The sequence below is a fragment of the Caloenas nicobarica genome, chromosome 2 (genome assembly GCF_036013445.1).
Source record: "Caloenas nicobarica isolate bCalNic1 chromosome 2, bCalNic1.hap1, whole genome shotgun sequence".
Taxonomy (NCBI): domain Eukaryota; kingdom Metazoa; phylum Chordata; class Aves; order Columbiformes; family Columbidae; genus Caloenas; species Caloenas nicobarica.
The window spans coordinates 152,814,595-152,834,618 of record NC_088246.1 but is presented as its reverse complement, the minus strand read 5'-3'; positions in this window follow the sequence as shown (position 1 = coordinate 152,834,618).

Below are 20,024 nucleotides of genomic sequence, written 5' to 3'. Positions count from 1 at the left end.
CTAGATATAAGGAAGAAATTTTTTACAGTGAGGTCAGTAAAACCCTGGCCCAGGTTGCCCAGAGAGGTGGTGGATGCCCCATCCCTGGAGACATTCAAGGCCAGGCTGGACGGGGCTCTGAGCAACCTGATCTGGTTGAAGATGTCCCTGCTCATTGCAGGGGCTGGACTAGATGAGCTTTGAAGGTCCCTTCCAACCCAGACTATTCTATGATTCTGTGTCTATAAACCATCCTCCTACATCTAAACCGTCCATGTCTAGTCCTGCTAAGTTTGTTTCTTGGTCAGGCTGTGGCTGTTCATGAATAAGCTGTGTCACCTCACTGCTCCCTAAAGCACACATAATGGGGGCAGGGGTATGTCCCCTTCCTCAGGTCCTCCAGTGCCACAGCTGTAATGACATCCCCTGAGTTTCGCCCTGCTCTTGGCACATTGCTGAGGTGTCTCCTTGCTCTTGGGCAACTTCTTGGGTGAAACAACTGGGCAGATGAGCTCTGCAGGTGCCCTGCACCCACATTTGGAGGTGGCACTGACTGCTCAGAGCATTGGGAAGTGACACTGGGGACCCTCGAGTTCCAGTTTTAAAGCTGATCGGATGTTCCTGGTCTGGCAAATCAGCCAAAACCAATCAGAGCACCAGAGCAGAGCCCTGACACCCCTCTGCAGGAGCCAGGGGACTGCAGGGGAACATGTCCAGCCCTGAGGAGCAGAGAGCAAACTACATGGAGGCTGCTGCAACGTGGAACTTGGCTACAAAGCTTCAATGCTGGGAAAGTGCAGTGTTTTATCCAGATCAGCAGCAAGCCCTGGAATTAATAGGGTTGATTAAACCGTTTTGATGTGCATGGTATGTGGAGATAAGGGCCCAGTTCTCAAGGGCTTCCAATGAAAATCAGATGTTGACCATAACAGTACGTGACATCCCCTGAAAGGGCTGAGGACAGCTGCTGTAAGACAAGTACAAACCAGCGGGGCAAAAGAGGCAGCTCTTGGGAGAGCAAAGTTGCCACAAACTTGCTGGATCTGTTTTGATGCTGAAATGACGTGGACCCTGGCACCAGGCAGATTGAAAGCAAGGGAGCTATGCCTGCTTTATATTGTTATGACACATATATTTCCCTGAAAATGACATTAAAGAGTACCAGAGGCTCAAACATAGTTCTGTTTATCTGTTCCCTGGTAAGGCTCTTACTCTTAGAGACAGCCTGAGCACTGCAGAATATGGCCCCTCTCAAGATCGCTTTGCCTCTGGCATGAGGACCTTTAGCCAGCGTGACATGGGAAGGCATCCCAGGGGGTCAGGGCTATTGCCCACTGCTGCCTGCCAGGACAGTGTCCCTTTGAGACACACAAAGGGATGAGCCACCGGAGGAGCCTCCCTGGCCATGCCCTGAGGTTCACAGATAGGAAGCCAATGACAGAGGACAATTTCTCCCCGAGGTGTTGACCTGGGTTTCATCCTGTGCAAAAGCATGGAAAGGCTCCTCATCACCCAGGCTGTGTCGATGGTGCCTCCGTATGTTTCAGGCCACCCTTCAGCCCTGGGTCCCCCTTACAGTGAAGCTTGCACCTGAATTAGCCATTAATGGGATCCCAAATTCCCCCAACCCATGACATGAACTGACCCATGCTTGTGCAAGCAATGCACACACAGCTGTAGCATCCTAAGGAGAAGACTCCCAGCAGCTTAACTGGGCACCAGCTCAAGCCTTGACCAAGGAGGAAAACAGAGAGGTCCTATGGACATTCTTCAAGATGCTGTGCTATGTAATGGATAATTCAGTCCTTTTTAAAAGAAGGCGGTCTTTGGGCTTGGGAGGTGCTGACTGAAGCCCTGAAGGCTTCTAGTTGAGGGATCCTGTTTAGAGCCTACATGAGTTGTCGTTCTCCTCGTTATAACTTGGAACAAATGTCAGTAAATAGAGTCTGTTTCTTCTCCAGGCATAGGGGTCTCTGGAAATTTTCTCAATAGAAAAACAGCAACACCCAGTGAAAGAAGTGGTGCCTGCAGGCTGAAATACAAATGGTAGAGAAGCCAAAAGCATGTTCACCCTCCAAACCTTTAACTTGTGTTTTTAATGGCATGAAATGTGACTTGCACATTCAATCATGGATGTCAAGCCAAGAGTCCGTTATTTGTGATGGCAGCGTAAAATGCACGGGTCCCTACCCCAAAGAGTTTTGAGATATTCAAAGCAGAGGACACAGAAGACACTCAGAGCATCATCAACTGGAGTCTCAAAGCATCCAGCTCATTCGTTAGGCAAGAGCAACACCATATGCCATAACCTGTACAACTGAAATACCTCAAAATTTTAGAAAAGTAGCTCCTCCCTATGGTTCCCTGGTCTATAGCCTGTCCCACAGATCAGCACGCGAAGGCAATCAAACAAGTGCCAAGGCCCAAGGCTTCCAGAAACTCAGACAACACTGCACACATGGTGGACAGGCATTAGATATCTGATACCAACCTCTTCTGTCCCCAGGTTCCCCATAGCAGAAGGGCATAATTACCCTAAAACATACCTAGGAGAAAAGGTTTATTGCCTGGTTTTCAACATGCAGATTTTCCCTTTCCCCAGGAAGGGTAGCAGAAGGTTTGGGACCACTCTAGGAATGGGCACACAACTGGTAAAGTGGATCCCATCTGCTTTGACAAATAAATGCATTATAGAGTGAAGAGAAAACATTCAGACAGCTCAGAGCTCTCTGATTTCCAGGAACAAACTATAAAAGCTATTTAGATTGACTGAAAATACTTGGGCACTTCCCTTTCGTATTTCCAAAGGAATTTCAAAGGCAAGGTGATATGTAGTGCAGACCAACCTTTCTAGGACTGACACCAAGGAAGAGAAACGCAGCTGGGGAAATGATTACATGGATTACATCAGGTTTGCCTTTATATTTGTTTGATTCTAGAATACATTCTCCTCTGCTGATTCGTGGCTGGACTAATGCAAATACAAGGATATTCATGTAAACACAACATACTGCTTTGTGGCTGCAGGATGTTGGTGAGCTCAGCTTGATCAGGAGAAAATCCCTTGCCCAGGTTTTAGTAGAAATCTGCAGGCACACTGCTGGCAAAATCGTGGTACTGCCAGGCTCAGTGGGATATGGCACTTGCAAACAGTGTGAGTCATTTGCCCTGGAGCTGTAGGAGCAGAGAACATCTGAAGATCTAGATCAAACTGGTGAATCAGCAGCATCTGACACAGTTTAAGAGGTTAAGCCTATTTATAGACAAATGAGGGCAATTTTCATAGCTGAAGGGATTGGATTTTTTTTTTAATAAATTCATAATAAACTCTAGGGAGGAGAATACTGAGCTCTGTACTCATTTAACTCCTCAGAGATGAGAGGAGGTTTGTCCAAGACAGGGATGGAGTCAAAGGAGCCAGAAACTCAAGAGTGCATTGTCCTCACTGCTTTGCTTTTTATCCACTTGCAGGATTAAGTTATGCATTCAGGACAGTACAAAGCATCCCTGTGGAGCCAGACCTTGATCTCCCTGCCTGGTGGGACATCCCTGGCACCCAACGTGAGCACATTTGATGGGGGAAACTGGGATACACAGCTGTGAGGAAACAAGTCCCTTCTCCATAGGGGACTTTCTGTTCATCCATTCTTGCCGTACTTCAAACTTTACTCTTAGTTACCACTTATGGTGGATGTGAGAGTTAGTTTCTCAGTCTATATCAGCAGCAGAGTTACGTGACATCATCAGGCAAGTGAGAAAGGATGAGACTTGCTGAGTGGTTGTGGGCAAAACGTTGTTTCTTTCATGTCTCCATTGCCCCATCATTAAAATAAGGATGATACCAATCCCACAAGGGCATTGCAGATTAATCCATTAGAGCCTGAAAAATGCCGTTTTTCATGAACTGCCAAAGACTGTCACTGTATAATCCCCCTGCAGGCACCTGCTCTTTAGGAAGTAATCACACACATAGAAAGAGCACTGCAGTCTTAAATTAATATAATGATGATCTTAAATTAACTGATAAACAGCTGGATAAGTACAAAGGCTTATAAAATTAATATAGGATTGATTTTGACTGAGGCTATACCCCCAACCTGCCCCCAGAAAGAAATCCTAAACTCTCAATTAAAGACTAACAGTGTTAAGAAATGTATTTTGTAAATAATAGGGCTGAACTTAGCACCCACCTCCTTTTCCTACAATGTGTTTCTGTACGCTGCTTTCCACAGAAGACAAGGATGGATTGAATATGGAGTTAAAGACCCTCTGAGAGAAGAATGGACCTTATGAAAAGGACACAAACACATACAGTGTTTGCAGGTGGATTGTGCCCATGGAGTAGTAATGCTTTTACTTAGGCAAGGGCTCTTCTGCTTGGAGGCAGTCTCTCAAATAAGCTCAAAGATACGAAAATCATCCCTCTGAAACTTTTTTTTCAAAATCAGGGTAATTATGTGTAGTCCACACACTACTTTAATTCCCAAGTCTCCAATTTCAGATCATGCCAAAACATATCGTTTCCATAACGTGTCTCTACATACAAGGTCTGTAGGACCAGGTCCTTGCTTATTCTCTTGGAAAAATCAAGTTTTTCAGTTCTTTCAATGTTTTTGCACCGGCCTTTCTGAGATACTGTCTTACAACCTCCCCTCAGCATCTGTTTTATTTTAAAAGGATAAAAATACATCAAAGTCTCATGCACTCTTACTAATTTCAAGGTTCTCCAATTATATTATTTATATGAATCCATTCCCTTTTTTTGTTACCTTTTTTTTTTTTGTTTAAGTTTCATATACCCAGTGGCAAGGACAGAGACCTGCAGGGTGTGTTGGTTTTAAAAGACATTTTATTTTGTCTATTCTGTGATGAAAACTGCCTGTAAATGTAGGATTGCAAGGATGTTTGGTAACCCGCCATCACTCCATTAACTTTAAGCTGACGCTAGGAACTGGCATACTTGACTGTCCAGTTCCCAAGTAGTAGTTGTGAACTGCAGGAGTCCTTCAATCGTGTCATCCAAGCCTGGCTCCCTAGGTCCCTACACTCACCACCTGCCTTGTTAAGCTCAACTCAACCTGAGATCTTAAAGCTGACATGAAGCACCTCTGTTCTTTGACCTCCGTGTGCCTGTCTTGGCATGAAAGTGGACACAGCGTGGAGACGCCCAAGCTGGTAACTCAGGAGACTCAACAGTATATGCTTCATCTGCGCTTGTGCAAGTCAAAATTCTCTAATTTATCCCCCAGAGTTTGATCTGACAGTAGATGGGTCAAATGCTTCAAAGCACCCTCGAGACATTGGTTAAGTCTCTCAGGACTGGTGTGGGGCTCCTTGGTGCTCCACCATTTCTCACACCTCCACCGTTTCTCACACCTTCCCAAAAGCAGCTCCACTCAGCGTGCTGCAAGCAAGGCAAGCAAACCAATTCAGTGCTTTTGAACACCCTGGCCTCGGTCTCTTATGATGAGATCCTCTTGATAACAGCAGTACCTGGAGTGAGCAAAGAGCTTTCCTTGCTTTCCTCAGTCTGAATTCAAGTAAACTTCTGCTGACCTCTTCATTTTGGCCATTTGATTTCAATGGGAAAGGGACTGCACAGGGATCTTTGACCTCAAGCTTTGTATATTTTCTCTAATATTCTTTTATCTTCACTAAAAACATTCACTAATATTTTAAGCTAATGTTTCTCTTCAGAGGGTCACACAGAGTTCAGCATGCATCTTGCATCCAAAGATTTCTCCAGGTCTCTGGTGTTACGGTTTTCTAAACACGTCAGGTATTTACTTGCTGTTGCTGAAGGGAGCAGGCAGAGCCATTCTAGCTGACATCTAAAATAATGAAAGGAAAACCATATGTAAACCATACCTTCTGGAAATAAACTGACCCGTCTACATTTACAGGGTCAGAGGAGTACAAGTGACCCCACATGTCCCCATGTGACTGCCCACATTTCTACATAGCAGGAGAGAACAGGTCACACAGATGTAGTTACAGAAGTTGAAATGGGGTTGCAGGGGAGACGAGGAAACGCTGCCAGATTTAGAGCAACAGGTGGTTCCTCTATGGCACCCGCGAGGGACGAGCAAAGCTGAGTGCTGAGAGCAACCTCTGCAGAGGTGCCTGCATGGCACAGGGTGGAAAATTGTCTGTAGGGATGGGACACTGTGGAAATAAGCAGAGGAACTGGCATCTGCAGCATCAGCCCTTTCCTAGGGTTGGTCCTGCAAGGAGCTTTGGAGAAACCTGACCCTGAGATAAGGGCTGTACCTTAGGACTTTGGAAACATAGGGTTTAGGCACCTGCTGTCCCAGACCACGTGTGACTATCAACAGACCACTTGGCCATGATGTGCAGATCCTAGCGAGTGCTTAAATACCTTCACAGACGTGGGCGTTGGTGTCTCAGTTCTCCTGTTTCCTTTCCATGCTGGGGAGAAAATAGCTCTTCCCTACTTCGCATGTTGGAGAAGACAAACGCATTCAGCTGCGCCAAATGCTATTTGAAATGAGGTCTTATTTTAGGGAGTCCATTCAACTCAGAAAAAATGACCCATTCCCCTATTTCCAGCTCAGCACAGGCACCTCGTGTGACCCTGCAGGTTCCTGCCTGTCAGAGCACAGGTCACACCGAGGCGGTGACAGGAATCCAAGCAGAGCACTGCGATCCGGAGAAGATTATCAGCCCCTGGGCAGCTATGGGAGTGAACTCATAGCAGGTCAAGAAGAAAACAATTAGCACAAGGTTTGAAATCTTTGGGAAGCTCAAAAAGACTTCCCATAGACATTTCAGTGTCTCACATGGACACTGAGCTTGGTTCTCCACCATCCTACCCCTCATGTGGCACATAAAGTGCACGTGAAATGCCATCCAGCTTTAAGTCATAGTTTACCTCCAATTCATGCTCTTGAGCCTGTCCAAGAGAAGGAAGAGCTGGATTTTTACATACTAAGCTTACAGGATTACACTGCAGTTACGTGGCTGGGGCTTTCAGAAGTTAAAGCCAGATGCAGCCAGACCCTTCCTAGTCCCACTGACCTTTTCCCATCGACGACTAACATCAGGCCTGCCTGTACGGGCAGAGAACAAATGAGTCCAGAGTAGCAGTTTCTTGGCAGGGACTTAGTTTACCTTTCAGTGCCACATTTAATAACACTGGGTGGCACTTATCGGAATAGATTTTCCAGCAAGTGGCATGCCAAAGCCTTGATGAAATCAGGCCTTCTGTCCAGTGTCAATCACCTACCCTTTGCCAGTTCAAAAGTGTTATCCATGCTGGAAAAGCACAACCCAAGGAGCATTTCAGCCCAGAAGTGCACAGCTAAACTTGGCCTAGCAATATGTTGTAGTAAAACGAGGTCATCAATGCATGGCCTTCAACCTGTTCTTCTACGCTTTTTGTTAAACTACAACACTGGATGTACTTCCATGTATCTTCCTGGTTTATGAGGAATCTTTCATGGACACTGGAGCTGGAATATGCACATAGGCACAGGTATCTACTGAGGTGCAACGATGTGGAAGTGCATCCATCACTTCATTGTGCAGACATTCCATAGCTTTTACAATAGAGTGTCTCAAACAGCTGATTACAAACATGTGAAGATTTTAGGGTGTGGGCAAAGCTGGTTCTCAGCTCATAGCCCAAACCTATCTTTGTTAAATATGCAAAAATAAACATCGTTCTCACCCTAGATTAGGCTGTAGTTTCAGTTCTTGTTGCTCCCTAGTGTCAATAGTAAGTATGTTCTCTGGCATCTGCATTAGGCCCATTTGCACCAGTCCCCAATGGCTGCAGAGCTGCATGTTCTGCTTGTGGGTGGCAACTTTGCTTCCTGATCTTTTGTTTTCGAAATGCAGCTGCAGAGGAGAGGAACATGGCATTATTACAGCTATGAAAGGTCTTTTCATCCTCTGTGGTTTCCGGGTTAGAGCTGTGTTGGTTGAGGATTCCTCCCCCAGGGTGGAGGAGTAATGGAAATGCAGCCTAAAACAGGATCAGGAGGAAGACGTGAAAATGAGAGCAAACGTACAGCGTATGAGTCAGCGCCACAAGGAATCTCTATCCCATAAAGTCAAGATCACACCTCCTCTTGGTACAGCATAGCTGTTCCCACACAAGGAGAAGGCATCACGTAGTGTTCAGCATCTTAAAAAGGACTTATGTCCTGACTGAATGTTTAATAGTGGGAAAATGTTTTCAGGTCGGTAATATTGCAGCTTCAGAGAAGGGTAGGAAAAGCAAGCATGACATGCTGCATTCATTATCTGCTGTAAAATAATATGTACTGGGCACTGAGGCCAAATCTTCTGCGTGTGCAAATGAGCAAAGCCTCGCTGATGCTGAACTGATGCTGAACTGATGCTGAACTGATGCTGAACTGATGAACTCCAGCTGATGAGCCGGCCTTTGTCAACAAAACCAGTACTTGTACCAAGAGGGGTCTCTCACAGGGTATTATGTTTTTAAATTTTCATTAACAGCCTCACCTCAAACTGTTCAGGGGAATGAAACTGTAGCTTTAGCACAAGGAATAGGGAACGTGGGCTGAGAAATACCCAAAACAACAGCTCTACTGTTAAGTGTCTCCAGACTCCCAGGCCCTAAACAGAGAATTTATAGCAGCCTGGAGCAAGGACCCAACAGAGAAAGATCTCCTCTTAGGTAAGTGTGAATAGGGCATGGCAGAGCCAAGCCCAAAGAGTAGGGCTTGGTTTGAGCTCAGGCAGGATTAGGAGGATGGCATTCAAGTCAAGGCAGCCACCAGGCAGACTAGAGAAGCTGCAGTCAGCTCTGAACCAAAGGTTCAAGGGACTGGCATGGTTGAGGTCAAGGAGCAATATAAAAAGAGTTATTTTGTTGCTGTTAATGTCTTGAGGACCAGAATCCCACCTGAATCAGAAGTGGGATATAAGGGGGCAGGTTGGTGCACACCAACAGGAGATGGGACTGTTGGTGGGACTCCTACAAAGACCTGACCATGGGATAAACATCAGCCCCTCTTCAGCTCCTCCTCGCAAAGCTTATCAAGCCCTGCCTCTCCCAAGGAGCTAACTGCAGTCAGGGAGCAGATCCGACAGCCCCGATAGAGCCTCATGGCCCACCCAATTAGACATCTGAGCAGACATCATGCTCGACAGCAGCACACCGCTTCTCCAGCTGGGCCCCACCGACAGCTGAAGAGCAGCAGCACACTACACCGCCTGCCCCTCCATCACACAGCAGGCAGAGCAACGCGCCGGCCGTGCGGCCCCAGGTGTCACCCCCAACCTGAGTGGGCAGATGGCTCTGGGGACAACTACCTCCAAGGAAGCGCAAGATGAGGATGACTCAGGTGCCCCTGCATCCTCGAGCACCCTGCCAGCCTGGGAGACACCCCAAGGAACCCAGGACAGGGGAGCCCCAGGACGTGGCCCAGAAGAGCAGCCTGGGCCACACCTGTGCCCTTGGCAGCCGTTTTCCAGCTGGTTCCTCAGAGGTGTCCATGCAGATGTGCACCTGCCCAGGCAGAGGGGACATCTCTGTCACCCCCTGGCTCAGTAGGGCATGGCCAAAGGCAGGGCCTGAGGCGTAGTGAGGGGTGCTGTGACACGGTACACTATTTATATAATAAAAGCCTCTGTGTAATTTCTCACAGTAGCTGGTCTCTGCTGCATTTAGTTTACAAGCACAATGACTTTTTTCCAAAGCGCTGGACTGACAAATGCTGCTGGTATCTGAGGTTCAGGATGTTCCCAAATAAAAATCACGCTTCCAAGGACACATGCACATCTTTCTCTCTTCCATGAATTTGCATGGCTGGAACCTGGTGAACTGCTGGCAAGGCACGAGGGGAAGCAGGACACAGGCCATTCCCCGGTATCCATCTTGGCTTATTTGAAAGCAGACCTTGTTTCACATACAAAGCCCTCAGTAGAAGATGCCATTTGTCATGCCTGGGAGCAGATTTTCACTGTAGAGGCTCCACTTTCCTTTACAATAAATCACCTCATAATGTGCAAGTGATTTATGCCATTCTTCAACTATAAATTATCTTTATATCAACTCTATGGTCTCTTTACATTGTTAAAGCGTACTAATGTGACTGTGGGGTAAATGATAGTGAAAACTTATCTACAAGGAGAAATTAATCAGAATAACTGTATGCATGAGGAAGAGTCTTTTTCCCATCTTGGAAGAATATTCTCTCTGATTTCCTCATGTGAAAAAACCATTCACATCACAGATTCGGTCTGCAGGCATCGTTTCCCTTGACCCGAACACCACAGATATGTACTGTACCTTCCTCTGAAATGGGGTCAGGAATTATGAATCTCTTCTGTAACTAATACTATTTTTATTCACAGTATTCATCCAAAGATCCCAAGTAGAGAGTAGAAAGCTTCCATCAGAAGGGATCTAAGTTGTGAATGAAGATAAATTTGTCCTGTTTGCTTTTTTGGTTCGTTTTTCCAGCATCCGGAGAATATATCTCTTCCTATTATAGGCTATTTTTCAAAGGTGATATTACTTACAGTCAAAAATGAGCATTGTGAAATCAACCGTTAAATTTAGATCTTTGGGCTGTTTTCATCAGAACAAAAACATGAGGATTTGTAGCTGTCAGCTTCCCTAAAACTGATTCATACAGAAATACCAAATCCTGAGCTCAATTACCTTAAGGTGGCTTCCAGTGATACTGGAGCCACGGGCATGAAATCAAGGTCCCTTTCGACCTTAGGATGAGGGATCTTTTGAGCATTTCAGGCAACGACCCACTCGGGAGAGGTAATTGGGAAAGAGCCATTTTAGCGGTTTCTCACTGCTGGCTTCCTGCTGAAACTTTCTAAAGAGGAAAACAACATTTCTGGTTTCTCGTTTTTCTTTCTATTTTAGGATATTACTTTGGCTACAGTTGGAGCTTTCTAGCTTTGAGAGCCAAATTCTGCCATTAGATCTGCAGGGCATTTGATCTGGGAAGGGAAGAAGAAAGCTGGCTGGAACATACGGGAGGACCAGCAGGATTCTTCCGTGCTCCAAATACTGGTCTCGGTGGATCCATGCTGATTGTGTGCCTGCGATAATGTTGTATTACTTTGTTTGAGAGGAGGCAGTTCTAGTACTACCTGCACCACTAAAACACACATCGTGATTGCCTGTACTAGGGGCTAGATCCTCCCGTGTACTCTCTGATGACTTTTGAGGCCAGATTGCTTAATGTGCTTAATTACCATATTATTATGGATAGAGTATTTTCGGCCAATGTGCCAGGGAGATGAACATTGTACATGGCATGATGCCTCTGAAGTTCACAACAGTGTTTTCTGAGAAGAGACATCCATCTGTTTTGCTGGTAAAAGTGATGTCTTTTGTCACTTCCCACCAGAAGGAATCAAACAGTTACTGAATGAGCTCCTGCCTTCAGAGCTGTACTTTAGTCCTGGAATTTAGTCCAAGAACTAAATTCTGGGCCAAAACTCTGGTATCTGCCAACATGAGTTTTTATCCTCCTCTGTTAATCCAGCAAACCAGATCAATTGTCTGACTGATACCGTGTCACTTTAATTGCAGGAATCGTGTTGTACTACTTAAAGCTTTTATGTGCAGGCTCGTTTTCACGTTGTTTTGAATGTCCTTTACATCAGGTTAGTTTGTCCCAACCCTGACCCTCTATATCATCTCTGTGTTGCATTTTCTAGGGGAAAGAAAACAACAGCTTGCTACCAGACTGACTGCTGCTGATAGCCTGTACAGAATAAAGTAAATTAAAACCACACATATGGCTGGCCAGAAAATTAGGTTTACATGGGAAGAGGCATAACACCAGTGCTGACTTTTTTGTATCCCTGTTAAACATTATGGAACCTGTAGTTAATGCACTTTATGCTGCCAATTGTATGGCCCATTTCATTGGTGAAGACCAAAATCCCTGAGAAGCACCAAAGTCTGTCCTCCTGGAGAAGGAAAATGGTGTGTTATGAGGGTCATTGGTGCTGGTGCACCACAGAAGACCTTCTGTGGCTGAGAAGAACAGGCCACAGAAAAGGATAGAAAAGCAGAGAAACAAAAATTCTGCCTCCTGGGGCACACTGAGGTAATATCACCACCACAGCGAACTCTTGACATTTCTAAACCCAGAGTTCCGCTGGAAAGCAGACACTTCATAAAAAAATGTCATAAAGCTGAATTTAACCTCTTCCTACTGGAAACACTGCAGCCAGACATTTTGCTTGCTGATAGAGGATGCCTCTTTTCTGTTTTCTTTTTTTTTTGTTAATGATAGAAATATTTAGGCATGTCGTATGGGTAGTCAGGACATGACCGAGCTACAGCTGGGGGAAAGAGATGGAGTCAGAATTTGGGAGGCGATGTCCTCTCCTGCCCTTTGAGCTATCCATGCCTGGGGAACAGGGCCATATTTTTGGAACATAATTTTAAATAGCAGGGAGGGGCTATCAGGTTTCATTTCATCTGCTGCTTCTGCTGTGTGGTGCCAATCAAGCTATAATTGTAAATCATAAAATGGGGTTTTATGTGGCAAGGTGCAAGGGATGAGACAATGTCCTCCTTCACAGCTGGGACACACCTGTGCCGATCTGTGTTTTCACCACCAAGCCCATGTTACTGCAATCACTGTCTGCCTTGAATTTATTTATTTGAAGCCTATTATGTCAGCTTAGTCAGATCAGCACAGTAATGCTCTGCTCTCCTTGTTCAGCCCCCAGCGGAAGAGAAAATGGGTTCCTCTTTCTAGAGGGAACTGTGGGTGTTCTGACAGTGTGATGGCACACGAATTCATAGCATAGCTTACACCATCTACATCCTCAAGTATTTACCCAAGGCCCTCTCAGGAAGATCCATCCAGACCCCAGTGAAGAAGGATCAACAGGGAGCATGATGGAACAACCCCCTCCGCTCCTCTCTGGGAGCAGCATCCATCTGTGCTTTGAATTTTATCCCTTCTTTACAGCCTACAAATGTTTCAGCCATTTTGGTTTAACACAAACTTCTGCTGCTGAAACAGCTGATGATTGTACAGTCTGACCATGCAGGGAAGACAGCCCAGAGGTGCGCTGAGAATCTCTGTTTATATCCAGATAAGGCTGGGTATTGGAAAGAGGAGTGGCTTTGAAGATCCATCAAGATAAAGGAGTTGAGTGGTATCCCCAGTTGACTTTTCTTGAGCAATACATTTGAATGCAATCTTGCCCAAATCCCGGCACCAGGGAAGAGTGAAAAAGGGATCAACTGTTCTCATGATATCAGCCATTTTTTGTAAGTTCTCAGCTACAGTGAAATCACACCAGGAGATAAGGTGGCTTTTGACTGCAATGACACAAATGCTTTGGGATTGATCTTGGGTCTGAAGATCTGAAGTTAAATTTACCTTCTCTTTCTTCCTTCAACTTAACCTCTCTATTCAAAAGTCAACAGTAAGGCTTGCTCCAAAAACGTTGTGAATTAGTTTCATGGGAAAAGTAATAAATTTACATTCTGGCTTGCAGGGTTGTATATTGCCTACACTGCTACAATAATCTAATTTAGCTGGAGGAGTTAGACTCCGGTATGATGACAAAGCCTGTTTCTGCACAGGCTAAACCAGAACGCCTTTGTACAAGGTAAGCTGCAGAGCCTGCGAACAAGAGGAAAAGACTGGGCGCAGCAGTCTTATGACGTATCTCTGCACTTCAAGCAGCCCAGGGATCTAAAAATTCAGCTGTTTAATCAGCTGTCACCTGTTCAAGGTTTCCTAATTCTCCTACGCTTCACACGCTTCCTCAGACGATGCGTATTTTCCACAGACACATGATGAGACCTCTGTTAGGCCCCATGTGTCATTATCCTCCCACACCAGAGCTAACATCCTTCCCGTAATGGGTATAGATACATAGACATACACAATGCATTCCCTTCCAAAAAAAGCTTTCCAAGCTTTTCGTCCATTAAGTGAACCTCTATTGTATTATCTGGAATTAATTTTGCTGCAGTACTTGTTGGATGTCCAACAGAAAGATGAGTGCTGTAAGCTCTTACACAAGTTTCATGCTCAATGGAATAGCTGATCACTAAACTTGGATCTAGAAGCATTTTCCTTCCATGTGCTCCAGCTGGTGTACTTACAGTGGTCACACTTCAAAAGGCAGCACAGTGTCCAACACCCTCCAATAAATAGTACGGTATCTGCTGGGAAATGCTTTTTCTTGGCCACCAGCTCTGCCTCCAGACACCAGGGCTGGAGGTAGAGGACTACTGATCCACCGCAGCCGTCGGCATAAAGCCTCATTTGAACCACCAGAGTTTCAAGCTAGAGTATTCCTTAAGGACACAGACTGCAAATTTAAGAACAAAACCTCCTCCACTGATATCGGTGGGAAAGTCGCCAACAGCAGCTGCAGACACCAAATTAGCTGTTCTGGCAGCAGCAGAGGAGACTATTTTGCAGTCTCAGATTGATAGAGCTACTGTGTCCCACCTAGCCCGAGCAAACCCCTGGTGAGTTAGAGTAGGAGAACCTTAAAATTAAATGCAAACTTAGGAGGACTCACTTTTTCTTTTTGTTTTTGTTTGGGTTTTTTTAATGCAATATGGATGGGATATCACACTAGAGAATATAGCTCTGGAAAAAAGCAACTCCTGCTCCTGGGGACCTGCAACCTGAAGAACAGATTTGGACAGGCTCAACTGACAGATTCCTTCTCTCAGTTAATTACTGAAATTTAACAATTTCCTGCCTGTGAGCTGAGCCCCTGTAACTGCCCCCAAGTACATGCCTGACTCCAGTGAAACGCGAGGTAATTTGACCTCATTTAATGAGCAGAGAGGCAGATTGCATCACCTCGTAGCTGGTGCATGCAAAGACCACAGAGCCACCGCGTTCCTGCAGCAATCGTCGTGCATGGGGACTTGTGAAACCCAGGCGACCATGCATCTCAGCTGCCAAAAACCAGAAGATAAGTCCTGTCCTGGGCCAGGTGATGCATTTTGGATCAGAGGGAAATTTTTTCTTCTGAACTGGCCTATAATTGTAATGTGGCAGCTCACATATCTTACCATGGGCCAAGGAAGGATGACAGTTAACTTTTTCTTCCCTTTAGGAGTGATTAGCGGTAGCTGGGTAGAGCAGCTAACTGCTTCTGCAGAGCTCAGAGGCTCTTAATGCATACCACCTCTTGCCAACAAAAAAACCCCAAATCGATGTTCCAGCCATGCAGGTGGCCTGACTGGGCTTCTTCTGAATTATGAGCCTGCTGAGCTTGTCGTGTTATTCAGAGTCATGCAGCCCTGTATCCCAGTTTTACTATGGCAGGGATGAATTATTTTTTCCATCAACCCCAAACATCTGAACACCTGCCAGTGTACAAAGGGGCCTTTTTGTGACTTTGAGGGATTTTCATGGCTTTTACCTCAACCTTTGGGAAATGAACCTGTGATACTCTCCAAGAAATGCTTCTACCTGTCAGCCAACTGTTGAGACGAGCAACTCAGCACTAGGCTGTGTAATTGCAGTATTAGCCCCAGTCAAAAGACAGGACTTGTCTTTTGGTTGGGAAGACCCTCAAAGCAGCAAGTTGCTTTATTTCCTGCAGTTTTAATGATATCTTAGAAATTAAAAATCAAGCCACTAGACATATACTTATAGATCTGGTACTACTTAGATCTTCCTTCTGTTTTACGAGTAGAAAACTGCCTCTTTGCCAGCTAAAACTTGGAAAAGAAATAACTGCAGCCAAAGAAATATGGACTTAAACTCTGGATTCATTCCTTCTTTTGCAGGTACCAGTGCTGTGTCCTTTCCTTGCAGCTACCAGCTCTGGACTTATGGAAAACACTTTGGAGAGTATTGCTCCTAAGCTATCTCAAGCTGCCTCCACTTTTGTGGCATCTGGAGCTGGGCTCTGGAGTTGCCTGCAGAAAGACTAAAAGATCTTAAAAATATAGTAGCCCCCCCATCATCATTTCAGCACAGTGTGTGCTGAAAATCCCCTCCTTGTAATAGCAGTGATGCTGCTGTGAGTCCTTGGCACTTTCTCTGCAAATCCACTTGCTTCCTGGAAAAATCAGGCACACTCTACTCTGCGCCTGGCCAAGAAAGTCCAGATGCTTTATTGCTTCATTCCCATGCTGCATTTAGGTTGTTAATGCTTTCATGTAAAAACAGTGAGACACATGGGAACCCTAAGTCGATACTCTATTTATTTCTCCTGCAAAGCCACTTCTTGGTGCGAGAGTTAAAGGTTACGACCAGTGAATGGCTATTGACTCCAGGGATTACTCTTATAAACCGAACCAACACTGATTTTTATTTCTGTTTATATGAAGCTTGCAGAACATTACATACTGTGTAAACAGCACAAGGCAGCAAGGGAGAAGTTGAAAGCAAGGACTGACCACTGTGATTATGTCTGCACACAGCACAGGGAAGCACAAAAAAGCAGATCAAAAACTGTGGTTGCTGAACCATGAAGTCTTTGCTTCTGCTGGAGCATTACCAGTCCTGAGAGAGATGAAGTCAAAGCCCCTAAAATACGTCATCTTGTTACCTACTGGAAGGGAAAAGCTCAGATGTGCAGTGGTCTTCAGCAGCAGGGCTGATCAGAAAACGTTCTCCTTCCATGCAACTGCTTATAAAAAAAAAAAAGCTTATAAAAATATCTGGAACAAGTTGCCCAGAGAGGTGGTAGGTGCCACATCCCTGGAGACATTCAAGGCCAGACTGGACGGGGCTCTGAGCAACCTGATCTGGTTGAAGATGTCCCTGCTCATTGCAGGGGATTGGACTAGATGAGCTTCAAAGGTCCCTTCCAACCCAAATTATCCTATGATTCTATGATCTTACTTGTACGTATTTAAATTAAGAGGGCTGGCATTGGTTGTCTGTGGGCAGCGATAGGCAAGGGAAAAGAACCAGCCTGGTCTCATGCCTCCTACCTGCTCCTCTAAAAGGTCCCGGGCATGAGAGGTGACCCCCTGAGCTCACCACTGCAGCTGTGCCCTTCTCAGCACTTCCGAGGAGCGGAGGGAAGAATTCGTCACCGATTCCAGGACATGTAAATCCCTGCAGTCCTGGATCTCAAAATTATGGGTAGCTTCTCCATAATAAAAAGTCCTGACCGACTGGCATCTTTCCCTGGGATTGCCAGTGCCAAATATTCAAAGACCACAACTTAGTCTTAAAAACATAATATTCCTTTTTTATTGTCTTCTTAACCAAAACATGGGGTATTTTGTATTTTTCTGAGCCACGGGAGCATGCTCAGAAGGCACTCTGCAGCTTCCCTCTGCAACTGTCAGGTCTGCAAATGTGCATTCTCAGTTTAAACCAAAAGCTGAGCTTCTCACCCCAAAACTATGCTTCAGAAACTGAAGCTGTCAAAAAAAGAAAGCCAGCTATCACAAGACTTACGATAAAAATCAGAGAGTTGGCAACTGCCCTTCAAGCAAAGCATTCTTTGTGGCTACAAGTAGCCAACTGAATCCCAGCTATGCAGTTTTAGAGACAGAAATTAGTACCTCCAGCTGCATGACAAGAAGCTTTAACTATATTAACCCAAGAAGGCAGCTCCACTGGTGTCCCAGCTCACCGACACCTGTGCTGGCCCAATGTGCAGCCCAATAGAGGGCAGTGGTACATGCACAGCATCCATCAGGTGCTCAAGAAAGAGAAAATAAAGCTGAAAGAGTGATAGTACTTATAATTCATACATGTGAAGGATAAGGAATAGATGACAATGAGCAGAAAACAGCAAAAAGACGGGTAATTACAATACTTCTTTCCTGGTCTGAGTTCAAGCACGTGGGCCAAGTGGCCTCATTCAATTAAAGCTGCATTTGGGAGAGGTCCCACACGGAGCCGCAGTGCTATTCGTGACCACACTCGGGGTGAGCTACGCCAGCAAGGAATGCGGGCTGCAGGAATGCAGCTGGACGGGCTGTGTTTAGGAAAAGTTGTGTATCCTACCAACAGCAGGGAGGATCGGAACTCTCTAATAACTGCGGTCCTCCCTCTGCGGGGGGTTTTACACGGCAGATTGTCCTTTGCAGCCCGCTCCTGTGGCTGCGCTGGGTGCTGGCCACCCACAGACCCAGCCACCCCAGAGCAGCTTTGGATGGCCTGTCCTGTCAGACAGAGATGCTCGCTGCATCCCGCTGATGCTACCAGGGTGGTGTTGAGGTCAGCAAAATGTAGAGCGACCCAGGCTGGAGCCTGCTGCAGACACGGAGGGGAGCATCACGAGAAACTCCCGCGGGCTTTCCACTGCAACCAAGTGGGCGAAGCTCTGGCTTTCATGGAAGGCAGCTGCTGGTGCACGAGAGGCTTTCTCACATGAGGAAAAATGAGCTGTCCTGTAAAACAGGTAGTTCTTGGTTAGAAACACCTAAGGGACAAGAGGGTCAGCTAAGGGGCAACTTCAGCCAGGAACAACTTCTTGGGCTGATTCCCCTGTGGGGGTTTCTATAGCATGGTCATGAAATCTGCATTCGCTTCACAGCTGTTGAGAAAACAACTCCTTTCAGAGCCCGTGAGAGAGAGTAGATGTGAGGTGTGGTCCAAGAGCAAGGAGTCACCTTCAGATTTGCTCCCCCATGGTGTTGAACGGAGGCCTGGAGTGGGCAGCATGCCCGATGGGCAGGGCTGGAACCAGCTGGCACCTTCCCAGACCTCGCCTGGGGCCACCTCTCACCTTCGAAAACTGCCCTGCCCAGGCATGGCTCCTCGTAGGCTGGAAACAGCTGTTTTCTGCAGGCTGCTGGGGGGACGGAAGGGTGAAAATGTCACACTCCGTTCCCTCCATCTGTGTTCCTACCTCCCCTCCCAGGGACATCTGTCCTCTGCAGCAGGCTCTGCCCTTGGACTACATCATCCTTCCACCTCTGAAGGCTCCAAATCCCTTTAGGAGACAGGAAAATTAAGATGCAAGGAGGCTGCAAAAGGGAGTACCTGGCATTAACCACCTCCCTGTAACAGGCATCCAGAGAACAAGAGCAGTGGGCAAAAAAGGGAGAATCTGGGTCACCAAACAGGGTCCCCAGAGAGTGTGGGCAACCAGGCAGCAATGCTTGTTGCACAGGGGTGCACGAAAGCCACAGAAAACAGTGCAGCACCAATAACAAACTTCAGACCCATCATAAAAGCCACAGCCGTGATGTGCCACAGGGAGGACAGAAGAGATGAAAGGCATGGCCACTACGTGAGGTCACCAGGTAATTACAGCAGCTCACTGATTATTCTAGGAGGTCAGCCATGACCTGCACTACAAAGCCAGTCCAAGCCAGCCCCACTGCTGACTTGATCTTCGCAGGTGCAAGACCGTCACAGCTCAGCGCTTTTCGGTGCCTTTTCCTTTCCCCAGCACTGGCGGTACAGCACATACTCCACCGTGGACCCCAGGGAGGCCCTGAAGCTGATCCAGCTCTTGGCTTGGTGTTTTGCTGTCCCACAGAGAAACCTGCGTCCCACAGGACTGTCACTGCCACGGGTTCAGGCGCCACTGGCCGCTTGCCCACTGTAGCTCTAAACTCCTGCTCTTCTCCATTGTGGAACTGAATGTCAAGTACTAACAACTCCTGGCTGCAAAATCCTGGGCTTAACCCAGCGGGCAGGAGGCAGAGACACCCTTTGTCATGCAAAATATATATTTGCTATGAAATCAAATCCTTAAGTCTGCTGTCAGCTACATTGCGCACAATTTACTATAAGCAAGAAATATTTCCCAGATATTGTTCAAATTTGACAAGACGTTGCTCCTCTTCTTAATCAGTTTGCTGACATTAATTTGCTGCCAGCCTCCTTCCTCCTTTAGAGCTACCTACGTGGAGGGAGGACGGGCTGGCCCATTGCGTGCGACGTATGTGGAAGTTGGCTCGCAGAAAACACCCTGCTGTTTTGTCTTTTGTGCACGGGGAACTGCCAGTACTATTGCGGGTTTCTCCTCTCTATTATCTGTCCCAGCCACATCACTCCGTGTTTAAGCATACATTTCTGTTAACTGAGGTAAAGCCAGGACGTCGTTTTACTTTTCCTAAATATTTTCTATTTTCACACCAAACCCGCTTGAAGGTATTT